The sequence below is a fragment of the Silene latifolia genome, chromosome Y, assembly GCF_048544455.1.
Source record: "Silene latifolia isolate original U9 population chromosome Y, ASM4854445v1, whole genome shotgun sequence".
Classification (NCBI taxonomy): Eukaryota; Viridiplantae; Streptophyta; class Magnoliopsida; order Caryophyllales; family Caryophyllaceae; genus Silene; species Silene latifolia.
Genome location: NC_133538.1, coordinates 32,152,225 through 32,173,368, shown reverse-complemented (window position 1 = coordinate 32,173,368; position 21,144 = coordinate 32,152,225). Strand labels below are relative to the sequence as shown.

At 42.0% G+C, this 21,144-nt stretch overlaps 1 non-coding gene across 1 annotated transcript; it reads left to right on the top strand.

Moving 5' to 3' along the window:
- Positions 1-345: 345 nt before the first annotated feature.
- Positions 346-452, top strand: LOC141635950 (small nucleolar RNA R71). Its single transcript, XR_012540599.1, has one exon. It is a non-coding gene; the product is annotated as a small nucleolar RNA R71 (small nucleolar RNA).
- Positions 453-21,144: the final 20,692 nt, after the last annotated feature.

The window sequence follows — 21,144 nt, the reverse complement described above, 5'->3', positions numbered from 1 at the left end:
GTGTGTCCATCATTACTCCCACATCTCTCACAAGAAACGGTCTCTTCTCTAGTAAGAACATGGACCGTCTAAGGCTCCCCAGCAGCTTGTAACTCCAACTTGTCAAATCTAGCATTCATGGTCTCCAGCTGAGCCAAAACCTGCTTATCAACTGCATGAACTGTTCTAATCCCATCCCTCGGGTTACCATACTCAGCACTGTGATTAGCCATCTCTTCAATAAGAGACCACCCTTTATCATCATCGGTATTCTCCTGAAATCTCCCACTAGATGCCGCATCAAGTATGGCTCTTTGCTCGTCATACAACCCATTGTAGAACTGATTAGCTAGAAACCATGGGTCAAAACTATGGTGGGGGATAGACCTCACCAACTTCTTGAATCGCGACCATGCCTCATAGAAACTTTCATCGGGAGCCTGTCTGAAACTAGTAATCTTGGCCCTCAGCAGATTGGTGCGTTGTGGAGGGAAGTATCTCTTGTATAATGCAAGAGCAAGAGACTCCCAATGTGTAACCCCAGCAGTTGTGCGGTCAAGTCGATCACCACTCCCCTGGTCGAATCGACTAAAGAGAAAGGAAATAAAACCTCCTTAATCTTGTCTTGAGTTACCCCCTTAGTGGCGGGGATAGTAGAACAGTAATCGGTAAAGGTCTACATATGCTTCCTCGGATCTTCACCTGCCACACCTCTATAAATATTTCTCTCCACCAGAATGATATAAGAAGGACGGATGTCGAATGTATTCCCATCCTCAGTCTGGAGATTGAAACCCTTCGGAATAGAGGATGCTTTAGGCACTGAATGACTGGAAAGCTTAGGCATCTTTACTTTGTAGAATTGGATTTGTCTTCGAAAAGAGAGTGATGTAGCTCGCTCGAAAGTACTCAAGTCTTCCTTTCGTGATTTCCTTTGCAGACGGAGTCTATGCCTGAATAGTCTCTCTGGCTCTGAATCAGCTGAAACTAATTCAAACCTGTCTAACCTGGGCATAAACAACACTGAAAGAAAATAATAAGAACGACCTCAAGGAATAGAAATTCCCTGAGACGGATAAAATAAACGGATCGAAAACAAATAGGGATATTGCCTCCCCGGCAAAGGCGCCAAAATTTGACACGCCTGTCGTTTACCTGTCAAAAATAAACTAACTAGACTAACTATATAGCTAGGGAAGTCAGGTCGATCTCCACAGGGAGGCAAGATATCTGTAGTGGTCCGTCTATTTGGTCACAAATGGGGGGGGGGGGGGGTTGTTTGAACTGTTATCTAGACTACGAGTTTTAAAGGAAAGAGAAATAAAGGGCAAGAGCAATAAAGGCAAGGAATAAGATTTAAACTATCAGAAAGAGAGGGACATGTCAGGATTTCGGTTCACTACGGTAGTCCAGTGACTCAATTGTAAATGACTTAGACGAATTAATATAAGACGGATGTTGAAAGGTCCTTTCGGTCCACTTTCTATCCTAAAATACCACTAACTTAATTTTCATTCTCGTCAGGGTAGTCTACTGTTCATAGCAGGCCTATTTAGTCCAATCTTTCGATCTAGGATTAATTTTAGCCAGATTAAAGGTTAACTCAGAAGTGTGCACTCAACTAAGTCGAATAAATACAATTACATTGCCATGGTGACAGAGCCTTGTAATTAATTCATCTAATTCATTTACTACATCGTCACATTCCTACCGCAGAACCCCTAATCCCAACATGAAGGGGTTTAGCTACTCATGTCGCTAATTAAACTAACAGCAGATAATTTTCCAGCAGTAAACATAATGAAATAATAAGTAAATTACATAAAAGAGAAATTAGGGCAAAGGAATTAAATGGAGTAAACAAGAAATTAAAGCAAACAATGATTAATTATTAATAAGGAAAGAGAAAGGAATTACAATCCAAGCGAATCCGGCGTAAAGAACACAAAATCCGAGTGAAATAATCCCAAGAACAAAGTTACAGTGAAGGGAAATAAGCAACGCACTAAAGTTTACAGTAGAAAGTTTTAGATAATAGAAAGATAGATCCTAATGACCTAGTAAAGCGTGCTTAAATAGCAAAGTACTTAAGTTTTGCGAAATAAATCAACACACAGGCTATTTAGAAGCCCATAATAGCAAAACCACTCGATCGAGTGGATTAAAACCACTCGATCGAGTGGATTAAAACCACTTGATCGAGCAAAACCTCATTAGCAACTACTCGATCGAGTAGAAAGTTACTCGATCGAGTAACTTGCCTTTCTGCAAGCTAAGGATCGAGTGGAAAACCACTTGATCGACCACCCTGGGACGTAAAAACCACTCGATCGAGTTCTTTGTCTTCATTTCAGCTCAAGTCCGCGCCTAAATGCCTCGTAATCCGTGCCATGACGCTTCCCAATGCAGTATCTCACTCTGAAAAATCCCGTCTCCTCTAAATGCATGCAAAAAGGACGAAAAAGAGTACGATTCCACTACTTTCGCGTTCATTTATACAAAATGGACAAAACGAACCAAAGTAGCCAATTCGGGGCAAAATACTATAAAAACAGTATAAAGTTGCATAGAAATACGTGCTGAAATAGGCTAAAAAGACTATATAAAAAGCACGTATCATTAATAAACACAGTTTCATGCGAATGCAAGAGCAAGTTTTAAAGCTGAACATTGTTTTTTTTTTCTACACCCTCCAAGTTATGGGTATTTGAGTCAGTAGTAATAAAACATAAGCGATAATGATAAAGCTCATCCTTATAAATTTATACCGTCACCACCCAACTATTTATTAATAAGACAAATTTAATTACATAATAGCATTCTACATTTATAAAAATGGATCCTAAATGAGTTTAATTCTAAGTTTAAAATGAAATGTTGTTTCATAATAGTTTACATATATATGTGCATAAAACTTTAATTCTGATGTGCTTAAAAATTCATTTGAAAATTTGAAAAACCATCTAAAAATAAATGAATTTAGGACTTCTTATTCTTTACGAAATATAATATTTCTTATAATTTATTTGATAATTTACGCTTCATTAAAATAATGAACATTAGAGAAATAAGAACGGCCAAATTAATACCCTAAAGGAAGAGGGGGTGGGTAAAGGTATCATAGACATTTAGAAAGGTTGTAAGTAACTAAAAATAAAAACATAAAGAATTAAATGGACCAGTTCGAAATAAAATACGTGAAAAACTCAATGTAACCGAGGAAGTATTATTATAGTAGGTGAGTAACTTGAAAGACCGTCTTCCACTTGGTTAGTATAAGACACAAGAAAAACCACCCTAGAAAGTAACAAAAAGTAATTTTTAAAAAGTTCAGTTGAGAACAGCTAAGCTCATATAAGTTAAATTCCTAAATGTTAAGCTCTTATAAGTTTACTTCATCTCTTATAAGCTCAGTTCAGAAAATTATGCTTTATTCATACCCATTTTTTCTATAAGTTAAGCTCCTATAAGAAAGCTCTTATAAGTTCAGTTTGGAAAAGGTAAGCTACTACAAATTTACTTCAGTTTAGAAAAATTATGCTCTTATAATTACAGTTCAGTTCAGCAAAATTAGGTCCAAAAGAAAAGGACCTTAGAGTATTATTACATCACAATACAATCACAGAATATTACAAATTGGCCCGGGCATCGCCCGGGCATTAAATCTAGTCTATATTATTAAAGGAAACTTTTTTCAAGCTATTACACAGAATCCAACTGTTTGAAACTACCTAAAATATTTAATATTGGAGAAGATAATATTTTATCACATCGTAGCCATAATAACCCAACCGTAAAAAAAGTGTAATGCTAATAAAATTCTACATTAATCAGAAATTGAACTCTCAAAGAATTGGTGATTTATTTTGTATATAAAAGTAAAGTTTCATGCGTAAATTTTATGTATTTAATCCTCACTAGTAGAATTATACCCTACATTGGCGGTTCTAATAGCCCAATAGTGGCGGTTTCTTAGCGACATGATTGCTGGGTCATATATTTTTTGTGTCAGTTGTAAAACCGCCACCATAGGGTAAGCTATTGTGTCGGTTGTGAGTTCAAAACCGCCACCCTATGGTATGCTATGGTCTTGGTTATGAGTCTGAAACCGCCACTATAGAGTAACCTATGGAGTCAGTTTTAAAACTAGAACCGCCACTATCGGGTTACCGAATGTATCTACTGTAGGGATGACAATGGATCCCGGATCCGATACAGATCCGCAAGATCCGACCCTGATAGATCGGATATGGATCCTAATTTTTGGGACCCGTTGGATCCGGATCGGATATGGATCCATTACTTTTAATGTGGATCTGGATATGGATCTCATCACTCAGATCCAGATCCAACCCGAAGACCCGTTTTCATTAAAATAAATAAAAAGTAGTGACTTATTCATTCGCATTACTAACTACGGACTTACTCACTAGACTCATATCAAACATGACATTGTAACAAAATCACCAAAATGGGCTTGTTATTAAGCCAGCTAACACACTGAACTAGCAAACTAAAAAAATTGTAGTGCACTTACAGCCGTTTTCAATAGTTTTGATATTATAGTTAATCTTTGGTACTGAACTAGCGACTTTAAAGTCCCACAAAAATGTTTTTGATTTTTCCTTTTGCTGATTACTTGGACCCGCATGAGACCCGGATCCGTTGGATATGGATATGGATCTGAGAAAATTGGACCCGTTGGATATAGATCGGATCTGGATCTAGTGTTGAAAATGAGGATCTGGATATAGATCTAGCTGGACCCGATCCAGATCCGGCCCGTTGTCATCCCTAATCTGCTGTAATACCACAGGTTTCGGTATAGGTGTTACTTGACCGAGTGGGCCTTACTCGGTCGAGTAAGGTGTTGGGTGTTATGAGTTTGGGTTCTGGTGAGTCAGTACTCGATCGAGTATGAAGATACTCGGTCGAGGTGAGGGTACTCGATCGAGTACTCCTTGTACTCGACTGAGTACCCGGTCGGTTACGGGTAATTTTCGGAGATTCAATTAAAAGAGTTGAGGGGTATTTATTATATTTCGTCAGTTTCTAAATCATTTTACAATCCCTAAAAGTTTACTACGACTCTCTCTCAACTCTCTTAATCATTTTCCAAGCAAGGGTCAAGCCTTTGTAATTCCGGATTCATCTAGCGTTGCATCTATCGTTGTTGTAAGTCTCCAGTTCTTCTAGTTTGGATTAGTTTGAGTTATGGTAAACCCTATTTTGGGTTAATTTGGGGGTTTAGAGTTTGGTCAACATATGTGTGTTGATTGTTGATTATCATTGTTATAGGTGACGATGTGGTATTCGTTTTGCATTTGTATGATTAATTGCAGCGTAGCGGATTGCGAAAAGGTAGGGTTTCTCTACTCGGTTTAGTGTCTAATTGTTATAAGAATATGTTGCATTGTTGTACGATTGTTTATATGCTGATCGTTGTTGGTGTGTTGGAGTTGATGTTGGTGATGTAATGGTTGTTCATGATGTTCGCGAGGTGCGTCCTCGGCTCAGTGGAGTCAGTTGCGGGAGTGGCTTTACGCCCTAGTTTCGCCATCTGTGGAACCCGCCACAGAAGGGGATGTGCACAATAATGAACAGGGTTATCGCTTGTTGATGAGCGGGGCTTAGGTGGGTGATACCATCGCCAGGTACCGAAAATAAATACCTAAGTACTACTAACAGAAGCTAGCAGTAAGTAGGGTCGATTTCCATAGGGAGATGGGAAAATGTCAGCTTAATCAAGTCCGTCTAGGTAACAGTTCTGGGGGATTTTAATTGTTTGTTCTAATCAAATGAGATTAAGAGAGAGAGAAAAGGCAAAGGAATAAAGATTCAGCAAATAGAGAGAAAATAGTTAAGACAGTCGGTTCACCATGATTATTCAGTCGAGCAATCTAGGTCTTAGGTCAATGCAAGTATGGTTTACGGAGCAGTGAATATCTCCTTCCGGTCTCAATTCGCAAATAGCTTAGCTTCCGCCCTCACTACGTGCCCTAATGTTCGCTACAAGTCTCACCCTTTCCAATATTCCGATCTAGGTCAAGGTTTACTGCGATTTAATGACTAATTGCGTCGACTCAATTAGACAGAAGCAATTGAATATAGCGATTAACAACATGAACCAAACTAGCATTAAACCTAATACTTCAAATTACAATTCCTTAATAATCATGGTTCCCCTATGTCCTAGGAAACAGAATTAGCTATGCATTATTATTGAATCAACAATAATCATACACAAGCAAGAGAAATTAAACATCATAACAATGCAGCGAAGAGATTGAATAAAAGAAATTGTAAATAAAGGAAGAGAAGAAATTAAGAGCAACAAAGAGATTAAGATTAAGAAATAAAGGAGAGTATTGATACCGATTACAAGATTCAAATCCAAGCAATAGTTCCAAAAGTAAGAGTAAGAGTATGAGAGAGTCGAGAGGAAGAGAGAGTATCGTAGTCTAAGAGATGATGAAGAAGTCTTCACAACACGTCCTACTTAACCTAATTAAATCCTAATTACAAAGCCCAACACGGAGTAAGGCGAAAACACGATTACAAGATGAAACCTCTCGATCGAGTGGAATTAAACCACTCGATCGAGAACATGATCAGCAATTCCTCTCGATCGAATAAAAAACCCGTTTGATCGAGGACTTCTTATATCAGCCTTCTCAATCGAGTATGAGAACAACTCGATCGAGTGAATCTTCAAAGGATAAAGCATTCGATCAACTGAAAAGTGATCGATCGAGCTATATTAGCACGTAAGACACCTTGACACCTTCCGAAATCAACTCATGCGTCTTTTAAGTGATAGATTCCAAGCTCCAATTCCTTATTCTCCATAAATGCATGCAAGTGAGACAAGTTTAGGCTCGATTTATCTTCTTTCTCATTCGTACCTACAATTTACACAAGACAAACCAAAGTAGACTATTCGGGGGTATTTGTAGCTAGACGCTACATAAATAGTATAGAAATACGTGTAAAAATGAAGTAAAAACCCTATATGAAATACACGCATCAAATCTCCCCAAACCAAACCTTTGCTTGTCCCCAAGCAAACTATGAATGCAACTAAGAACAAATAGTGGAACGGGACCAACTCATCAGCTACAAATCATCCACTCAAAACCAGCTTAATGCAGCAACTAACAAGGTGGCAAGTGATAAGTGCAAACGAATTATATCAATGTCTCAAACTTACTGAACAGTCGACCTTGCAAGACTCATAGATATCGTACTCTCACGGGTCACTCGTCACTCAAATTAAGCACAAGGTGAGTATATAAGTGAAAGATAGGAAGAAATAAAGACACTCACCTAACTCGACCTACAAGAACGTGCATGCAGTTTAACATGAATAGAATCTCTATGACCGTACATATGCATTCCAACCAAACTAATGACCAAGACACATGCCGAGGACTTATATTTGGGTAAGTGAGGTAATGGGTAAGAAGGGGCTAAAATGAATTTGGAAATGTGGAGTTAATATCCAGGCTAGCAATAACGGATCCAAATTTTAAAACTACATCCCAACTTCATACTCAATATATATCAATACAAAACAGTGCAGGTTGGATGCACTCAACTCACAATACACGATAAACTTGTCAACTCCCCATAAGATATAAATAAGACATGGGAGTAAAAATCATCGATACAACTTTTCATTTTTCCGCATATGATTTTTTCTTTTTCATATTTCTTTTTCAACTTTTTCTATTGGTTTTTTTTTTCTTTTCTTCGCACACTTTTCACAATTTTTTTTTCTTTTCATTCCCTTCAACTCTTCTACCGACTTCTGCAATCAGAGATGCAACCAAACTGCAATAAAACTTCCCAAACAGCTACTCAATACTAGCTTGGCTAGGGTAAGGAAAATTATAGATTGTAGCTAATAGGACAAAAAGGCAATTTGGCTATGTGAGGTTCATGGTGTAATACTACGGTTTTATGCGCCTCTGGGTACTCTGTCGAGTGGGCCTTACTCTGTCGAGTAAGGGTGTTTTGAATTTTAAAACAGTGTTCTGCTATGGACATAGCCCACTTGCGAGCCCACTTTGATCCGTGGACACGCAACCGTATTTTGAAAGCCACGCTCGGCGGCATAAAAATGCTTTCGCCCGGATCGTTTTAGATCGGTCGGTTTCATCTCGGTAAGGGTCTCGAAACGATTAGCGATGTTTCGAGTCGCCACCAAGCATTTGTGGGATGCTTGGAACCCGTTCGAAATCCACTTTATACCTCGGTCAAATCGAAGTAAAAAGCAGCGGTTGACATAGGTACTAAAGATAAGGAAATAGTCCCTCTTAAGCATCCTATCTCTAGAATGACTCTCGTACGCCCTGGATAAGGTCGTCCACTATCCAAAGTTTCTGAGTAAGAGGTGAAGGTACGTATTGGGAAGCCCTTTAATCAGACACCCAATCGCGCCCGCGGTAGCGGCCTCTACTGCTCGATCTTGGTTGGTTGAATGCAAAAGTTGATAAAACGGTTTAAATGCATGAATGCGCATCCAATAACTTAAACCTAAAATGTGAGAGATTTCTAAGTCGGTTGATTTAATCCAAGTATAAAGTATAAGATGTCGAGTTGGATTAATGATTGATTTGCATGCAAGACGGAAATTAAACATCCATTTACCGTATTAGGTTTAGGGTGCATAACGTGATCCGTTTGTCTTAGTAAAGCATTTTGCAAATATAATTTTGAACGAACGAATAGTCGTCTGATCCGTCCTTTATCCGGGCTAACCGGAGTCGGGATCGTCCTAGACTAATGTTGGAAAGGGAACAGGCCCTGTACCAGACGGCTATATGAGGCGCGAGCCAGCCGGCGGTGTAAAGGGGCCTCCTCTGGTTCTGAAAATGAGAAAGAAAAGGCATGCTTGAGGCGCGGGTTAGCCTACGGTTATATGCCGTGTTCTGATCTTTTGAAAACGTTATAAAACGTGTTGAGAAATGGGTATTTGAACCCGATTTGGTTTGAAAGGGTTGTTTAGACCGCATTTGTTGATTTGAAGAACTAGACTCGAATAATCATCATTATTTTGATAATATTCGGTGTCGGGTTCGACTTGACAAGCTTGACATGAATAGTTTTGAAAGTGATTATGAACTAATTGTTTTAAGTTCATTTGACTATAATTAGTCGATACTCATCATCGTACCCGGGTTAAAATCCGGCATGGTATGTAGAACCAAGGATGACTTTGTGTTGGTGACTAATATATTTATTTCGAAAATGTAAAGAAATGATGAAAAGCTTTAAAATACCTCCCAAAATGTAAAGAAATGAAATAAAAGGTTTTAAATGCCTTTTAAATGTCATTAACCAAATATTGTTACCGAAACACGGATTTAACCGTCATGGTATGAGGAACCGAGGGTGAAAAATGTTTTATGGTTAAAACAAATGAAATAAAATAAAAAGGGTTTGAAAATATTTGAAATGGTAAAACCGATTAAAAATATGAAAACGAATTAAAGGGGAAAGACGAGAACAAACACGGTTGATCTCTAACCTAAACACCCCATTTAGGCGCGGGCAAGCCGACGAACCAAGGGGCTTTTGTCTCAGGCCAAAAATCAGTTTTGGCTCGTTTATCCCATGTTTTGGTTCATGTTATGCACGTTTTAGCATGTTACAGGCATGAAACAAATGGAAACATGATAAAAAGAGGATTTTTACACCCTCATACTTACATGTTTGGTTATGGCGAGTGACCGACGTAAGTGTAACAACTCGTTTGGTCGGAAAAAACTCGGTTTAAAACCGTTTTGGTAAGTAAAAAGAGTGTTTTAAGATTAGTGATGGTGTAGTGGTCGAAGTGGTCGGTCAAGTGATATAATGCACGATGACGGTACCAAACAATGTCTAAGGCTTGTATTTACGATCGGTAGGTCGTAAATACGCGTCGGATTGTGACTTAAGAAGTCGAGTCGAGAATTTTAAGGGATAAAAGAGGGGGCGGACACTCGCGTAAGTCTCAAATGGGGGGCATTTGAGGGGTATTTATAGGGAAATGAGTGGTTGTGTGAGTTTTGAGCGATGTGGCCACCTAGGGTGCTCAAAGAGGCGCGAGCCATATCGCGGGTCTTCGAGGTGTGTTGTCACTTTCTCACAAATGCAATCATGATTTGTTCTATCCTAGGTTTTGTAGTCATATGTTTGGTACTTGACCAAACATAAATCCGGGAAAACTTAAGGTAGAAGGTTTGAAATGTTTTGTTTTTGGTGGTTGACTCGGTTTGACTCGTTGTTGGAGTCGGGATTTGAATTTTTGAGTCGGTTTTTGGTTCGGTGTCGGTTTTGACTCTAGTTAGTGTCATTGCGACCCCGTCGTCGTGCAACACTCCAGGTATTTTTGGAATGTTTTGAAATGTCTTATTTTTGAAATCGTTTTAAATTTTCCGACGTAAAGTTGTACACAAACTGTCGATCAAACGCCGCGATTCCAAAGCATGTTGTAGTCCGATAATCATCGGGCGTTTATCGGAGTCTCAGCAGATACTGGGTATCTACAGAGACCCCACTTTGACTGAGACTTGGACAGGGCGAAAGTCAAAGTAGAGCCCCTAGGTCAATCGAAGATTACAACCTGGAGACCCAAGCGACGTCGAGGCGGCTCGAAAGGATTCGGGCCGAGGACCTGCCGTCGGGAAGGGCGACGGCAAGGCGACTCGAGGGTACGAGCCAAGGACCTGTCGTCGGGAACAATTTAGAGTCTGTCGACTATCCGTGCTAGTCGTTTAAAGTCCGTTAGACTACGTATGAAGGCTCGCCAGCCATAAGAAGATATTATCACATTATTTTCTGATAACTATCTCTAAAATAAAAAAGATATTATAAAATAAATAGATACCAAAATATAAAATTTCGGTGTCTACAAATGGCGCGTAGTAAGGCTCGCTAGCCATGGCGCGTAGTAAGGCTCGACATCCATGGCGCGTAGTAAGGCTCGCCAGCCATGGCGCGTAGTAAGGCTCGCCAGCCATGAGCGGTCGGCTAACGGACTGTGAGAATAGCCGCGCCAAATGGGCTTGTTTTGAAAGTAGTGAACTCGTGATGCCGCCGTGGAAATAGTGAATTTTGAATTTCACTATCACTGTTTTTTGAAATGAGCGGGTTCCGCGAGGAAGCCCCCTGTTGGTATTTGAAGGAATAATGAATTTAAGCTTCTACTACTCGTTTGTTTTAATTTGCAGTGGCGGTTTTGATCGCTGTTTGTTTGAATTTTGAAGGAAATAGCAACTTTTGAATTTTGCTATCACATTTGGGGTGACGGTTTATCTGCCGCCGTTGACATGTGATGGAAATAGTGAATTTAGAATCTTCACTATTATTTGAAGTGACGGTTTATGTGCCGCCGTTGACATTTGATGAAATAGTGAATTTTGAATCTTCACTATTATTTGAAGTGACGGTTTATGTGCCGCCGTTGAAATTTGATGAAATAGTGAATTTGGAATCTTCACTATTGATTGAAGTGACGGTTTATGTGCCGCCGTTGACATTTGATGAAATAGTGAATTTGGAATCTTCACTATTGATTGAAGTGATGGTTTATGTGCCGCCGTTGACATTTGATGAAATAGTGAATCTGGAATCTTCACTATTGATTGAAGTGACGGTTTATGTGCCGCCGTTGACATTTGATGAAATAGTGAATTTGGAATCTTCACTATTATAGAAGTGAGGGTTTATGTGCCGCCGTTGACATTTGATGAAATAGTGAATTTGGAATCTTCACTATTATTTGAAGTGACGGTTTATGTGCCGCCGTTGACATTTGATGAAATAGTGAATTTGGAATCTTTACTATTGATTGAAGTGACGGTTTATGTGCCGCCGTTGACATTTGATGAAATAGTGAATTTGGAATATTCACTATTATTTTTGAAAATTGAAGAAAATAGTGAATTTTGAATTTTCACTATTATTTTGGAAATTGGCGGTTTTGATCGCCGTTTGTTTGAAAATTTCGAAAATAGCGAAGTTAAATTTTCACTATTTGTTTTTGTTTTTGAGAAAATGACGATCTTTAATATCATCAATGAAAATTTGAAGTTTGTTATGTGGAAATTGGGCCAAAGCCCAAAATTCGTTGAAAGAGTAAGGGACTCCTGATTGAGGCGCGAGCCACCTGGCGAACCAAAGGGGCTTCCCTTTTTTCTGTAAAAAGACGCGAGTTTGGCTGCTCATCATTCCTCATTCATCTTCAACCTTCAACATAAAAACGCGCAAAGAATCGCCATTGTTGGACTTTTTCTAGCTTCCATTCGTGCCATCAACAATAATGTCGTCTCAAGGTATGCTTTTCCTCTCGAATCCATTTGTTTTTGTTGGCCTTTTAGCTTAATTGAATTAGGGCGAAATTTTACCCTAGAAAATCGATTTGGGCGTTTTTGATTGAGCCCATTTAGAGTGAAATTGACGATTGCATTAGGTTAGAAGCCTGTTTAGGAGTATAGGGGTGCTTTTAGTTTGCATTTTGGTCCCCGTTCCTGCTCCCTATGCTCGAAAAACGTGAGTGAGGTGAGAAACCGTCTCATTTCACAATGCCAAGTTTATTTGCTTGGATAATGGGTCCCACTAGGTTGCATTGTAGTCGGGAAAGATCATTTTTGCCATTGTGGACCTTTGTTGGGTATTGTGGGCAAAATTGGAATTTTTGCCTTTTGTGACGGTCTTATGTCTGACAAAATAAGCGTCTGTTTGAGCTTGAATTGAGTCAGTTTGCCTTGAAATGGACCTTATTGGTAGTTTAGGTAGCCTTGAGGCGTGATAAAATCACGTTTGCCCTTTTTGCGGTCGTTTTTGAATTTTGGCCGGCTTGTGCTCAAATTGGCGCATGAATTGCCTTTTCGAGCCGTAGAAAAATTTCCCATTGCCTTGGGAATGAACTTTTGGTTCGTTGGCGGACCTTGTATGGGTCTTGAAATGCCGTTTTTTTTTTGTGGTGGTTTTGACTCGTCTTTTGCTTGAAAAGATGGGCGAGTCGTTTTTTGTGCATTTTTTTGGGAATTGTTTTTTGTTCTGTTTGTTTGGATTTTGGGCGGGATTGCCCTTATTTTGTTTTGCAAGTTGTGTTTTTTTTTTGGACTTGTCCATTTTATGCCGTCATAATGCCGAAATTTCGGCTGACGTTTTTTTGTTTATTCTTTTGATCGCAGGGTACCATTTGGGACCTATGGGGTCCGTTGTTGAGGTACTGGAGGAGGAGGATGATCCTGGAGGGGCTGCAGTGACAGAGGAGGCTGTCGGATTTGAGGCGGTGGTGGAGGATGCTTCCGTAGAGGAGGAGAGGCGGCTAATATGGCCGGCTTGTCCCTTTCATTGTGGCTCATAGACAGGATGGCTAATGATTGGAGGTCAGCACCGGGGTGGTGCATCGCATCATGGTTCTTGGCCTCCTTATCATCCGAAGTCTGCAAGAAACTGTCTTTTTTTTTGTCGTGGAGCAGGAACGAGGTATTACCGTCATGGTAACCACCTCTGCTTCCACTGTTGCTCCTCTGTTCCTTATGTTGCTCCTTTTCTTTTCTGATTGGAAGGGTAGGGAGTGCTTAGTTCGGTAAGTGGCGGATAGCCCCCAGTTCGTTGTCTTAGGCCAGTGTCTGTATGATAGATAGTTGTTTTAGGCCAGTGTCTGTATGATATATGTCCTGTCATCGGATCCCTGTTTTTTACGGTCAGTTGTCTGTATCAAACACGTGTCGATGTATTTTGCGTGAGGCGGTTTGTATATATGTGTTTTTGGATTGTAGCTCATTTTGTGATTTTTGGCTTTTTTGTGTTGTGTTTCGGAGAAGCGCTGTCGGCTGTTGATTCTCCTTTTGTTTTGAATCAGTTCATGCATCGTAGTGTAGAAAACAGGCAACAGATAGCACATATACATAAAAGTAAACACGTAGAAGCATTTGAACAAAAATTAACCAAGATGACTTGAAGTTAAAATTGAATTTTGAAAAATTGAAATGAATTTTGGAAAATTCCGCAACAAGTCGTCACGTTTGGAAATCAAAAGGAATTGATATGGAAACTTGAGCAATTAACTCGTGTCGTGAATTAAATTGCGTCGAAATTATTGAAATTGATTTGTGATTCGAAAAATTTAAACTCAAACCGTTGGGGAATGAATTTTAGAAAAGATTTTTAACAGTGTATTTGATTTGATTTTTTTGAGGTCAAGACTCGAATTTGTGAGTGCTTGAAATTTAGACGAAAAATTGGCGTCGTGTTATCAATTTTCGATTTTTTTTTGATGGAAAATTGCGAAAAAGCGAAAAAAATTTCGGAATTTCGACTGACATGGAAACGATCAGTCGCAAATCGGGGCGACTTGCCCTTCCCCCCTTAAAAAAAAGAAAGAAAAATCCGTATGTTTAAAGCCGCGTCATGAAAACCGTGTCGGATTTCGTAAAACGTGAAAACAAGGAAATGTGAGTGCGAGGAAACACAAAAATGTCCTGGATCATCCCGAAGAGGCGCGAGCGTCCTAGCGGGAGGTTTGAGGTGTCAGGAGAAAACACAAGTTGAAAGAGACAAGTCAATAGCGGGAATCCTGGGGAAGGTCCAAAGAGGCGCGAGCAGCCTGGCGATGGAGGCCAGCTCTCCCCCTTTTTCTGAAAAACGCGCTGATCATTTTTATATAAATAGTGATGTTTGCGCTTCATTGTTTTATAATCCGAAACACAAAATATCTCTATAAAACTTCTTCTTCTTCTTCCACAAAAATATTTCATGAATGCTTTCGAGAATACATTGCGACAATGGTGCCGGGATTTGTCGCCTCCCGAAAAGTATCAACTCATTTGCATGGGAGTTGGTCAATTGTTGGTGCTCCGTCAAGTCAAGGTACAACCCTCATTTCTCGAAGCATGTTCTCGGTTTTGGGATTCGAAACACCATGTTTTCGTTTTCCCGAAAGGTGAAATTTGTCCTCTTGCCGAAGAAGTTGGAGCCATTGGTGGGTGGCCGGGTTGTGTTTCGGTGCTTCCTCCGACTCGGTTGTTCTACAAGGAGAAATTCCGTTCCATGTTGGGTTTGTCGACAAGTCAATTCAACTTTCTTCTTGCTCCACATGGTGTGGATATGTTGGCTCTCATCAACATCTTTTCAAACCGATTAGATGTCAATGTCTCGGAAGTGGCTAGGAGAAGGGCTCTTGCCTTTTGCCTTGTCCATGTGTACCTCTTTGTTGATGTTTTGAAAAAGGAAGGGCCAAAATGCTATGGTAGCATGACCCTTATTCATGTGGTTGTGCAAATGGAGCATGGTAGAGTTCCATCATGGTTGGTGCTTGGCGAGATCATCCAAGCTTTGGACAAGGAAGGCTATTTTGGAGAAGTTCCCTCCTTCGGATCCCCTAGGATCCTTCAAGTGTGGCTATTGGAGAGGCTAAGGTATGTAGAGCCTCCGGTTAATCCTTCGTCTTATTCCTTCCGTCACCTTACCATGAGGAAAAAGTTGTACCCGGATAGTTTTGCTTCTACCGAGGCTTCTTGGGCCGCAAGATTGGCGGAGGAGGGTGGTCCTCACATCCGTTGGGTGGTGCCATGGTGGCACTTCAGGTCCTTCACGGGGTTGCCCGCTTCGGGTGCTAGTCCTCGTTCTTTGATGGTGGTGGGTTTGAAGGTTGCTTCCTTCATTGTTCCCGAAAGGCTCATGAGGCAAATGGGGCGTCAACAAAAGGTGCCAGCTCAAGATACTCTTGTCGAAGAGAATGTTTTCCGAAACTCCGAGCTTGTGGAGGTCTTCAAAAGATGGTGGGCACTCGGCCGCTTTGGGAGGTACCAAACCCCGTTGCCATGACATGGGTGACTCCCGCTTATGTCAAGTGGTCACGCGCTCCGTCCTTGGAAGAGAGATCCAAATTTCGTAAGGACGAGGTTGTCGACTTGAAGTACCGAGAGGTTGGCAAGTCTAACCGTGCCTTCTTTGAGGAGTATGTTGATGGAGCTACCCCCGACGTGATGAGACCACCGAAGAGGAGGAGTTTCGGCCCCAAGAATATGGTGGGCCGTGCATTGGCTCTTTTTGGATCGAACGCGGGGTCTTGTGCTAGACTGGAGGACGTCGCTGTCTTAGATCCGTTGAGGATCCGTTCTAAGGAGGAAGTCCATGCTAGGTGGGCCAACAAGAAGAACAAGGGGAAGATGTACCCCGGGGGAAAAGGCAAGGGTAGAATGGAAGAGTGAAGACCTCCATTACCCGTTTTATTATTATGTTGTATTATTGTTGTGAGTTTTTATTATGTTGTACTAGCTAGTTATTGTGTGTTTTGTGCTAGTTTTATTATGTGAGGTTTTTTAATTAACACCTTAGCTTCGATAATGTCAAGACTCGTCGAGCTTTATTTGTTGTTGGAAATGTAATCCCTCCCATTATTAATTAAATAAGGAGATTGCCGGTGTCGAGAATTGTGAACGCTTGTTTCTTCCATCCATTTGGTGAAGGCGATTCAATTCGAATCGTCCTAAACGTTTGCACTTGGGAAAGTGGGATTTTTGTAGGAAAGGAGAAAGGCTACTTTTTGTATTTTTGTGGGAAAGGGAATGGTTTTCCCTTTTCTCCTTTTTTGATGGGGATGTTTTTTTTATTATAGGGATGGTTGTTTTTGATTGTGGGGATGGTTGTATCCTTCTTGTGTAACAAAGTATTGCCTACGTATTCACCCGAAGAGGTGAAATCAAACCATGATCGTAGTTCGAAATGTTTTGTGAAATTTGATTGGGTTTTGTGGCTGTATCCCTCAGGCACAAGAGGGACTGCCTACGTATCCATTTGAAGAGGTGAAATCAAACCATGCTCGTAGTTCAGGGGTTTTTGTTTTAGTGCAAATGGATGCTGCCTTTGACAGATCAAAGGCCATTCGAAACGGGCAAGGTGCCGCAACTTAGACTCGATAAAACATGCAAATTCAAATCAGAACGCGTTTGAGGAACTTGACTTGAAAAGGGTTGAGGTGGTTGCTAGGTATAAAACTAGGCTTAGGTCATTGGTTGCTATGGTTCAAGGGTAGTATTTCTTGAGTTGGTCCAGGTTGGTCGGGTTTGTAAAGTCCTCCCCGTCTAGGTCACTCAGTCTCATTGCGCCCCCTCGAAAGTATCTTCTTGACCAGGTATGGGCCGGCCCAGTTGGGTTTGAATTTTCCCCTCGGATCGACGGTAATGGTGCTCGAACTGACTTGAGGACCAAGTCGCCCTCCTGGATGTTCCTGGGTTTAACCTTCTTGTTGAATGCCCGTTGTATACATTGTTGGCATAGCTGGACGTTGTGCAAGGCGTTGAGTCGCCGTTCGTCTAGAAGAGTGAGTTGCTCGTACCTTTGACGAGTCCATTCCGCCTCAGGGACTTGACTCTCCAGTAGGATGTGTTGAGAAGGGACCTCTAACTCTACCGGTTGAACCCCTCTATACTGTATACTAGGTAGAAGTGTGTAGCGCCTGTCGGTGTTCGAATGGAGGTTCGGTATCCCCAGAGTGCGAATGGGAATTTGCTCGGCCAAACGCGGTAATTGTCTTGCATTTTCTTGATAATGGTGACAAGAGTTTTGTTTGCTGCCTCCACCGCTCCGTTGGTTTGGGGATGGTAGAGGGATGATCGATGTCGTTTGATCTTGTATTTGTCCAGCAAAGCTTGAGTTTCCGCCCGGAAGTGTGAGCCTTGATCGTTGATGATTTCATGGGGTACCCCATACTGGCAGATAATGTTGTTTTGAATGAACTTGGCCACTTGTTTGGCGGACAATATTGCATATGACTGTGCTTCCACCCATTTGGTGAAGTAGTCGATGGCGACGAGGACGAAGCAATGCCACTTGGTGCCTACCGGGTTGACTTTCCCGATGATGTCGATGCCCCAGGTTGAGAAAGGCCAGGGTAACGTCATGATGTATAAAAGGGATGTTGGTATGTGTTGTATGTTGGCGAAGATTTGGTAATTGTGGCAATGTTTGATGTAGTTACGGCAGTCGGCTTCCATGGTGGTCCAGTAGTAACCTAGCCGCGTGATTTTTCGGGTAAGCAGCATTGCGCTCATGTGAGGGCCACATTCTCCGTCGTGGACCTCTCCCATGACTTTTTGGGCTTTGTGATGTTCAATGCAAAGGAGGAGAATTCCTTGGGGTGTTCTTTTGTACAGTTGACCTTGGTTCATCACGATGTGATGCGAGTAAACGGATGGCTCTTTGTCATATTTGATCAGAGTTGGGAGGGAATTCATTTTTGGTTTTGTAGTTAAGGATGGCTTGGTACCAAGGTTCATCATGGATTTCCTCGTCGTCATTGATGGCACAAATGTGAGCTGGCTCGCTTCTTATCTCGACACATAGGGGCATCGATGTCAGGTTGTCAGGTATGTTGACGAGTGCGGCAAGCTTTTCCAGGGCATCGGCAAATTGATTTTCCTCTCGCGGCAAGTGGAAGAAATCGACTTGGTCAAAGAACTCGGCCTCTTGATTGATCTTTTCTCTGTAGGGAGCTAAGCTATCGGATCATATTTTCCATGATCCGGACACCTGATTGATGATGAGCGAGGAATCGCCGTGGACCCTCAGTCTCTTGATGCAAAGTGTGATGGCTGTTTGTAGGCCGATGAGGCATGCTTCATATTCAGCGGTATTGTTGGTGACGGCAAAGTCTAGTTTGACCGAGATCGGAACATGTTCTCCCTCTGGTGATATTAGAAGGATTCCTACCCTGAAGCCTCTCAGATTAGATGCACCGTCGAAGTTTAGGTCCCATGCGTCGGAATCGGCACAAAGGATGTCTTCGTCACGAAGTAACAACGTGTCATTCGTTGGATCCTCGTTGACGGGGTTCTCTGCTAGAAAATCGGCAACCGCTCTTCCTTTGATAACCTTGAGGGGGTACAAACTTGAGATCAAATTCACACAGCATGAGCGTCCACCTAGACGGCTTTCCGTTTAGTGCGGTTTTTTCGAAGATGTATTTGACCGGGTCCATCTTGGAGCAGATGTGGACCGTGTAGCTGAGCATGTAATGCCGCAGCTTCTTTGTTGACCATACTAGGGCAAGGCATGTCTTTTCTAGTTGGGTATACCTCGTCTCGTACTCAATGAACTTTTTGCTGATGTAGTAGACGGCTCGTTCTTCGCCGTCGGCTGTTTGTGCTAGCATAGCTCCCATGGCCGTGTTGGTAACAGTGAGGTATAGGGATAGAGGAATCCCCGGTTGAGGTGGCATGAGGACAGGGGGTTTGAATAGGATTTCCTTTATCTTGTCGAAGGCCTTTTGACAGTCGTCATCCCAATCGGTGTGATCGGAGGCGCGAAGCTTCTTGAATATCTGTTCAGAAATCATGGTGAGCTTGGCAATGAAGCGGCTGATGTATTGGACCTGGCCGAGAAATCCCCGAATCTCCTTCTCCTTCCTAGGCCGAGGCATTTGCTGAAGGGCTTTGATTTTGGTTGGATCAATCTCAATGCCTCTTTTGCTGACGACATGTCCCAAGAGTTTTCCGGATGTGACCCCGAATGCACACTTCTGAGGATTTAGTCTCATGTTATATTTCCGCGGACGGGTTAAGAATTTCCGAAGGGCGCCGATGTGGCCGTCCCGTTCTTTTGATTTGACGATCATGTCATCAACATACACCTCTACCTCCTTGTGCATCATATCATGTAGGAAAGTGGTAGCGGTTCTTTGAGAAATAGCCCCGGCGTTGATAAGACCGAAGGGCATGACTGTGTAGCAATATGTGCCCCACTGCGTAGTGAATGCTGTCTTGTGCATGTCTTCCTCAGCCATTTTAATCTGGTTGTACCCAGCATACCCGTCCATGAATGATAGGAAAGCATGCTCGGCGGTATTATCCACCAGAATGTCAACATGTGGCAAAGGGAAGTCGTCCTTTGGACTCGCCTTGTTCAGATCCCTGAAGTCGACGCAAACCCGAATTCTTCCGTCTTTCTTTGGTACGGGCACAATGTTGGCCACCAAATCAGAGTATTCAGACACTTTGATGAAACCAGCCTTGAACTGTTTATCCACTTCTTCCTTGATTTTTAGGGCCCATTCAGAACGTATTCGGCGTAGCTTCTGTTTCACGGGTTTAGCTCCGGGTTTAATGGGCATCCGGTGCTCTGCAATTTCCCTGTCAATCCCAGGCATGTCTCTGTAAGACCAGGCGAATACGTCCTTGTATTCGTGGAGGAGGTCAATAAACTGTTGTCTTTCCGAGGGGTCCAGGGTTGTCCCTATCCTAAGTTCTTGAGGTGTATTGTCGGTCCCTACGTTAATAGGTTCGGTCTCCTCAATGATAGGGGTACTGGTTTCCCATTTGTCAAGTTCTTTGGCTAGGTGAGGTGGGTAGTCACTCAAGTCAAATTCCTCATAGTCATTCAGAATTGCATTGCAGTTAAATTGAGACGAGTCATAAGCAAACTTAGCGTTCATTAAGTTGACACGAGCGAAAAGCTCGGAGAGGACAGACATCTCGTGGTCAGTCAGAGGCGACACAGCAGAGGAGATGGCCCCTGGAACAGGCTCCTGGTTGTCACCTTTCATGGGAGTGGGGTTGACCCTAGTAGATTCGGCCTCTGAATCAGCCACGACTTTGTGATAGAATAGTGGGAAGGGGACCTTAACTGGGACATCAGGAGTGTTAGGAGCTATGACAGACTCAGACTCCGACACAGACTCAGATTCAGATTCTTCTTCACTTCCCTCCTTGAACCTAGGGCCTTCTCCAGTTGTGATCTTGAGAATGCGGCCTTAGCGATCGGTCCACTTGACGGTCTTCCTCCAGCCCTGTGCAACTTTCTCTGGGTCAGTGTCAGAGATCAAGGCGGTTGGGTCAAATTGATTGTCCTTCAGGGCGATGTTGATGATATCCTCATAGTCGAGGTGCTTAATGTTATCTTCCCCAAAGAGGAGAGTGACAGCTTGTTCGTCGAGGCATGACGACGGTTTAGACTCGGTTGAAGCAGCTTCGGTGTTGTTGGGGATGAAGTAGCAGTCCTGGAAGACTTCCACACCCGGGTACCTGGCCTTGGCCACAGAGTCATAGATCGGCTCCGAAAAGCCATGGTAGAGCTGGACTCTCCCTCAGGGACAAAGTATCCAATGAGAGTCAGATGATAGGGACGGAGGATAACTCCGTGCTTGTTGCGTTTTCGGACTAGGAGGTT